The sequence below is a fragment of the Argopecten irradians genome, chromosome 9 (genome assembly GCF_041381155.1).
Source record: "Argopecten irradians isolate NY chromosome 9, Ai_NY, whole genome shotgun sequence".
Lineage (NCBI taxonomy): Eukaryota > Metazoa > Mollusca > Bivalvia > Pectinida > Pectinidae > Argopecten > Argopecten irradians.
The window spans coordinates 24,807,098-24,815,303 of NC_091142.1; positions in this window are offsets into that span (position 1 = coordinate 24,807,098).

Sequence of the window (8,206 nt, forward strand, 5' to 3'; positions counted from 1 at the left end):
TCTGCTGCTGTTTTTGATAGTGAAAAAATACCATTTGTCAGCGGTGAAATCAAAGTATAAAAAATAGTATCCTCTGGCAAGAGTATGCAACTGCACAATGTATAACAGGTTGTTATTTTCATCAACCCCCCCCCCCCCCCAAAAAAAAAAAAAAAAAAAAAAAAAGAAGAGAAGAAAAGAAGCTGTTTAGTCTTGAAACAATTTTGTACGCATGTGTAATCAACATTATTCTGATTTGCATATATGAAATTAATTAGATGAAGTTGGTAGACACATGGTATGGCACATTTTGATTCAAATAAAAAATGGGTTTGTCATAGTATTTTTTCATCAAAACAAAATCGTTATTGATAAGATCAGTGAGAGAACAAGAGTAATGTATACCAGTGTACCATATATTGAACACTTAAGTATGGCATCGTATATCTTGATTACAATGGAAACAGTAGAACAAGGTTATCCTAAGTTGTCTCTCTTTCATTGTAGATTTACACGTCCATATGGCATAACGCAGCCGTGATAAACGCATCTCCCTTTCGCCTTAAAATTTATTTGCTCCCAAACTAATATGATTCAAATTACAAAAATCCTTATTGTAACAATTTTGATGTTTGAGGTGAAATACTGATTTCATTTATTCCGTTGCGGGATAACTGTTACTAGTAGGGACTAAACGTGTGGGGCGAACCAACTTAGGAGCGAAGCATTTTCGGGACGAAACGTCTTCATGCATTGTAAACAACATTTTCGGGACGAAAAGTCTAGATACATTGTAAACAATTCACGTGAAAATTTTTAAACATAAGATCATTTAGATAGTGTATATGGTAAGGATATGAAAGCAGTAACCTGCCATTCCCGTTCAAACATTGCAGATACGCTTATTTCAGTAACTTTCATATTCAAAATTTGCGATTTAAAATTCCCGGTAAAATCAAAGTTGATGAATAAACTGCCTGTAGGAGCGCTAGTATCTGCGAGCAATTTCTAAGCCAATCATATTGAGGAAATGACTGAAAGAGAATTTTGCATCATGATCATAAAGGCGAGGTCGTAATGAACTCGCCAAAATCAATTGATGTGGCATTTATGAAACATTATAAAAATGGCCATTCAGTGGCAAGTTTAACATATCAACATTAATATCACATGTCAGTATCAGATGCTCTACTTTGAGTATAATCAAGTTTGATCCAATAGCCAACATACTGTCTGGTGGTCTATATAAACCACTTAGTAGAAATTTATGATTATTACTTTAGTAATTAAGACTTCAGACCACAGCAATTCAATATCGTCACATCGTGACCTTTGTACATTATAGTTGACCTTTTGATCCCAAATTCACTCCATGCTATCATTGTATGAAGTTTGAACAAATTCCATTGATGTGTTCTGAAATTATCATTCAGAAACTAAAATTTGTGAAACAATCTATTTGTATTAACAGTGACGGTTGTAGTTGACCTTTTGACCCCAAATTCAATCCCAAGCTGCCATTTTTACGATCGGCAGATGTACCTCTGTATGTGCTTAGGTTTTTTTTAGATAAACTCTGAAATAGTTCAATACCGCAGAATGATTTTAATATGTTATAAAAGTTCAGTAATTTTCAGATGGTTTGAGTGCGATTTTGGATATATTTTTTTAACTTATTTATTAATAAAACAGAGGGATCTTGGCACCCACCAAAGAATGATTTAATTGAGAATTTCATCAGTGCATGTAATGCACACAATGAAATTAGAATTTCATGAGCAAACCGAAATAAGATATAATTATGCATTTACGGCATCATGCTAAACATCAAGCCCTGCAAAGCGAAAGTCTCGCCAAACGAGACTTGGAAAGTCTCAACGAGACTTTAGAATCTCGCATCCCGCGAGATCTTCAGTTTTAAAAATGGAAGAATGATAGTAAAGGAAAACGTTAACAAAGAGAAACATTAAACACTGCAATATTTATTGCATCTAACATCAAAATTCCATTTAAATTTCAAAAATCCATGGACGGACATCGGTCTGTCGACTCGTCTAACCAGTCCTCTTTGTCTGTCTAGACATCACCTGCGCTCTTCCCTCCTGTAACATAGAAAAAGGGGAACTTATATGGAACGCAAGCCAACTTTGCTCATGCGTGTGTATAGAAAGGACATCATGTACATTAAGTCATTCCATGTATACTAAACAACTCATTTCTTATAATAAACCAAAACCAATACAAAGATAACTTTGTAAGCAAGAAAGAGGGTGGGTAAGGGTCCTGGGAATTATATCTTATTTCGGTTTGCTCATGAAATTCTAATTTCATTGTGTGCATTACATGCACTGATGAAATTCTCAATTTCATATCGCAAACCTCAATAAGATATAATTATGCATGTTTAAAGCATACATCTGTACTAACCTACAGATAACACTGCTTTCTGAAAGTTATCTTTACTCGATAGATCAGAAGATTCCCTCAAATAATGTCTCCTGAACGTGGAGACTTTTGACCAGTGGCCTCTCTCCATTATTTCCTGGCAAGATAGTCCCATTGCCCGAGCTTTTGAAGTAGAGGCACTACGGGTAGAGTGTGCCTTGAACTTGTCAGTGTCAACACCAGCCAAACCTAACAGGGAAACTAACCAGCCCGCAACTGTACACGAGACAACAGGTTTGTGTGGCTCTACGTAACTAAGTAGAATCTGGGTTCGACTAGTAGCGTCACGATTTCTCCAAGACTCGGACCTCTTCAGATATTCTCTGAGAGTCTGTACTACACACAAATTGGGGTTTTCTACATAGGCTTGAAACACAACCTCAATAGGGGAGTCTCCAACACGACGAGACTTTGTAAGTTTGGCTAACTTGAAAGTAAATTTGGAACCTGTATCCGACATGAACTTTGTGTCTAGAGCGCAAAGCTCAGAAACTCGACTCGCTGATGTTAAGGCCAATAGCATACTGACCTTCAATGTCAACATCTTATCTGAAAGAACAGACATTGATTCGAGATCAAGAAAACCCAATACCATATCAACATTCCATGTGCCCATATACCTAGGTTGTGGAGGTCTAGCATTAAAGGTGGCATTTAAGAAACGCTTTACAAGGTCATGCTGACCCACCTTAGTTCCGTCAACAATCTCGTGAAATGCTGAAATAGCAGATCTCCGAGAGTTGAGGGTCCTGTATTTATCTCCCTTCTCGAAACATTCAGATAGGTAGTTAACAACGTTTACCACAGGGGTCCGAAATGGATCAAACTGTTTTCTATTGCACCAGCAACACCACTGACGCCAACAGCTGTTGTAAGCAGTGTTAGTGCCTTTCCTCCATGAGAACTCTGCCAAGATATTGGCAGCTTCTTCCGAAACTCCTCTACCAACATCCTGTCTCCGGAGATTTTCCACGCCGCTAACCTGAAATTGTTCTGGATTAATAGCGGGTGGGACTCTCCTGTTACCGACGTTAGGAGGTCCTTGTACGGGGGTAGTAACACCGGAGTCTCCACTAGCATGCCCAGCAGAGACGGGTACCATGGACGAGATTGCCACGTCGGCGCTATCAGCACTACAGTGGCCTTCTCCAATTGTACTTTCATTAGACACCTCGATATCATGGAGAACGGAGGGAATAGGTACAAACCCTCCTCTGTCCACCTCATTTGGAAGGCATCCGATTGGACTGCGTATGGGTCTGAGCGCCAGCTCACATACCTGGACATTTGGTGATTGTGCCGACTCGCAAACAAGTCGAGCTTGAATGGACCCATGAGACGGTTTAGAGCCTTGAACACCTCTTCCTTCAAGTGCCAGTCGCTGCTGTCCTGGAAGTTGCGAGATTGCCAATCCGCCTCCGTGTTCAAACTGCCTGGAAGGTACTCTGCTGTCAGATACATTCCCTTTTTCAGACAGTAATCCCATAAATCCTTGGTCAGCAACAGTAGCTGGCGAGATTTGGTCCCCCCCATCTTTTGTATATATGCTACCGCTGTCCGATTGTCTAGTCTCAGATGAACATGACTTGGGGAATTTTCCTTTGTGTAGGATCTCAGGGCTAATAGTGCTGCCTTCAGTTCCAGCACATTGATATGACATGTCCTCTCCTCCGAAGTCCATAGGCCCTGAACCCTGCTGGTACCTGACGCCGCCCCCACCCTTTTTTTGAGGCGTCCGTCTCTATGATCAGATCCGGGCCTGCATTTATAATAGCCTTCCCATTCCAACTCTCCATCTGACAGATCCACCATCTCAACTCCCCCAGACAATCCGAGGAGAGAGTTACTAACGCTTGGTAAGATTTGTCCAATAGGAAGGTCTGGATTTGGGACATTTGAAGATGTCTGTAATGCAGAGGGGCGGGAGCCACCGCTTGCAAGGTCGAGGTCATGTGACCCAAAGTCTCTGACATCTCCCTCACTGTGACTATTTTGTTTGTCAACAAATGACGACACTTGTCGATGACCTTTGACACCTTCCTTTGAGGTAGTGACAATGTCATTTCCATTGAGTTGACTAGATAGCCTAAAAATTCTATCTCGTGAGTAGGGATCCAAACTGATTTCTCTGTGTTTATCAGAAATCCGAGTTGGTCCAACAGGAATTTCAGAGAGTGTATGTCCATCAGGAGCTTTTCCTTGGATTGGTTCATAAGAATCATGTCGTCCAAGTAAATTACCATTCGGACACCTATCCTTCTCATGAGGGCTACCACTGGTTTCATCAGTTTGGTGAAGAACCGAGGGCCTGGAGCTAGCCCAAAGGGCATTGCCACAAACATGTATATTTGGTCCCCCCAAAGAAACTTCAGAAATTTCTGATGAGTTGGATGGACCGGTACTGTGAAGTAAGCGTCCTTTAGGTCTAGTTTTACCATGAAATCGTCCTTCTGAATCAGTGTCTTTAGAGACTGTACCCCCTCCATCTGAAAATGCTGATACTCCACACACGAGTTCAGTCTCTTCAGATTTATTACTGGACGATTTCCCCCGTCCTTCTTTGGAACCAAGAATACAGGGCTTAGAAACTGACCCGTGCAATGAAACGATTTGACAATCACGTTCTTCTCCAACATGGTTTGTACCTCTGACTCTATCAAATGTGCGTCCTGACCCTCCACCCATGATGATGGGATCCGATTTTGAAAGGGTTCTTTGACCAGCGGAATTTTTATCCCTTGTACCATTTCCAGAACCTGAGGGTCCTGAGTGATAACTTTCCAGTTGTCTATGAAATGTCTTAAACGACCCCCTACTGGTTTGTTTATGATCATTCGCCGAAAAGAAAGTGACTTTATTTCTAGATGAACGAGGTTTAAATCCGAGCTGAACTCGGCTGGAGGTTCGTTCGGTACTTTTAACAGAGTCTGAGGTATTGCGTCTAGATTTTTGTTTACCTGTAATGAAGGTAATAAACCTACCTTTATAGGATTTTTGGGCTCCTCTGCGTCCCCGGAAAGAGTTGGATCGGCCACCACTTCCTCCTCCTCGAAATGGGGCCTTCTTCTGAAAGGGCTTATTGTATGGCTTAGCCTGGTCCCTCTGAGTGTTCGTAGACCTAGAGCGGTCTAGGCTGGATTTAGACTTGGCTGCTAATTCCTTGGAAATCTCACGTGACTCCCGGGAAATGGCTGAAGATTTAACCAATGCCTTGTAGAATTTTTTCCCAAAAATTTTACTGTCCGATGTTAACCTGTCACTGTTTTCTTTCAACAAGTGTTTGGACTTCTTAACGTCCTTAGTGAGGTTGTATAGGATATTCATCCGCCTGTGATAGGTAGTAGCATTGAATGCTTGACCAACTAATGTTATAGTCTTTTCTACCAGTTCTAGACATGAAAACAGATCTAATTTCTTGTCTGTCTCACCTGAGCGCACACCATCAATATCGACCCACAATTTTGAGAGGGGTCCCATCACGCTACCAACCCGTGTCTGAATTGAAGATAAGTTTTGATCATACGCCTTACCATACGAGCGATTTACTGACTGAAAAATTTCTGGCACATAAGAGTCAACCTTGTGTGCCCCAACAGAAATGTTCTTTGGCACTGGATATTTGTCCAGAATCTTATCCATTAAAATTTTCTCTGGAATGAACGATGTAAATTTGTTCATTACATAATTTGCCATATCTGATGGTAGTTCTGGTTTCTCACTTTCCGTGTCAGCCACCTCAAAACGGACGTAATTGGAACGAGAGTCACTGCTATTACGTTTAGCTTTCTTTCGTTTACGTGGTGGACTTAGGCTAGAACTACGCCGAGACGAGATGGACGACTTGGACGACTCGTCCTCACTACTATGTCTAGTATACGAATACGACGATTCGCCCCCGCTAGGACCTCGTGAAACAGAACGATCTTTAGACCGAGAACGGGATCGATCAGAAACATCTCTGGAATGAGATGGGGATCGAGAACATTTAAAACGATCATATCTAGAAGATCTTACTTTTCCCCGATCATCAGAAAGAGAAGAACGGTCACCATAGTGCCTGTCCCTTTTCCGACCACGTGGTTGAGACATAGGAGAGGAGTGTCTGGTCTCTCTAACTCTACATCGGCCACGTACGCCGGCACGTCGGGAGTCCGGGTCAAGCCCGGTATCCCTATCGTCCCCCGACTCCACATTGTGGGTGGGTTCGACGTAAGAAACACCTTTAGAATTCGCCATAATACTTCTTGCAAACGTGCACTGCAGCTAGCATGAAGCCATTTTTAAAACTGAAGATCTCGCGGGATGCGAGATTCTAAAGTCTCGTTGAGACTTTCCAAGTCTCGTTTGGCGAGACTTTCGCTTTGCAGGGCTTGATGTTTAGCATGATGCCGTAAATGCATAATTATATCTTATTGAGGTTTGCGATATGAAATTGTATTATACTTTGTCCTGTATTTCGTGCACAGTATAACGGGTATGCCATATCATGATTGAAATGTGTGATTTTTGTCATGTATTCAAAGAAATGTATATATATAAACGAGAGACAGAGATAAAACTGGATCCAGTTCATAAAATTATCACATATTTCAATGATTAGGTGACTTTTTCTTGTTGAATGTTAACGTTATAACTGTATTACGCATGCAAAAACGCTGCAGGCTGCTATAGCTGTACGCATATGGAACACTTGATAAATACACAGAACAGTGCATTAGTTCTTAAAATATAATTTCTTCAGTCGAAAGTCATTTCTGTGACAACACTGACGAACCTGACAACCGTTGGAACAAAATCGATTCGTCTTGTAGGTCTCGTTTGAGGGTTTCAAGTTCTAAGACGCTTATCCGTTATCTTAAATAATTCATGCTTAGAATGTGATTGGTTCACAGATTATAAACCAGAATGTTCCTCAAACCTTTAATTTTCGATGTGCACAGTTTAAACGTTGAACTGTTTTCAGTTGGCAATATAATCAGAATATGGTGAATTACAATGCGAAAACATGAATTGAATTTATTCTTTATAAGTTTCACTGTATTTCAATTCAAAACAGTAAATCTTTGCTCAGATTCTCCTGAAAAATGAGAAATGATTTAGGAACTATTACATATCCACTGCCTTGTATGTTGTTTAGTGTATAACGGTTAGCGCTTTCGCATGCGTAATTTAAAAAAATATAGTTATAGCAGTAACATTCAACAATAAAAGGTCGTCTAATCATTGAAATCTCTGATAATTTTGTTATCTAAATACAGTTTTAGCTCTGTTTCTCGTTTAAATATATATCTGTTTGAATTTATTACAAATATCATATTAATTTCAAATTTCATCCATGATATGGCATACCCGTTATACTGTGCACGAAATACAGGAAAAAGTGTAATACAATGAAACATCAATTTTGCTTCTACGAATTGGTGAAACACTCTACTGTTCCGTGGGCAACTTGTATATTTTGATTCTTGACCGTGAATTGAACACCGAGCAAATATTTATCACGGACGTTTCCCCAGACTACATTTTTCTATGTAAAAGAAGCGTTTCCACGAGCGTAAATAGCGTAGCCCGGTTTGTACGATTAGCCCCGGTGTAGATCCCTTCCGTACTTTCTGAGAAATAGCGTTAATAAACAAATGATGGTGGGCTAAGAAAATGCACTTCCAGCTTTGAATGTTTGTTTTTCGAAAAACAAGGTAAAAGTTTTCAATCTGATCGGGAAAACTGATTACATTACACAATAATTTAATGTTTAAACTTTGTGTTGATGCAAAAAATATTA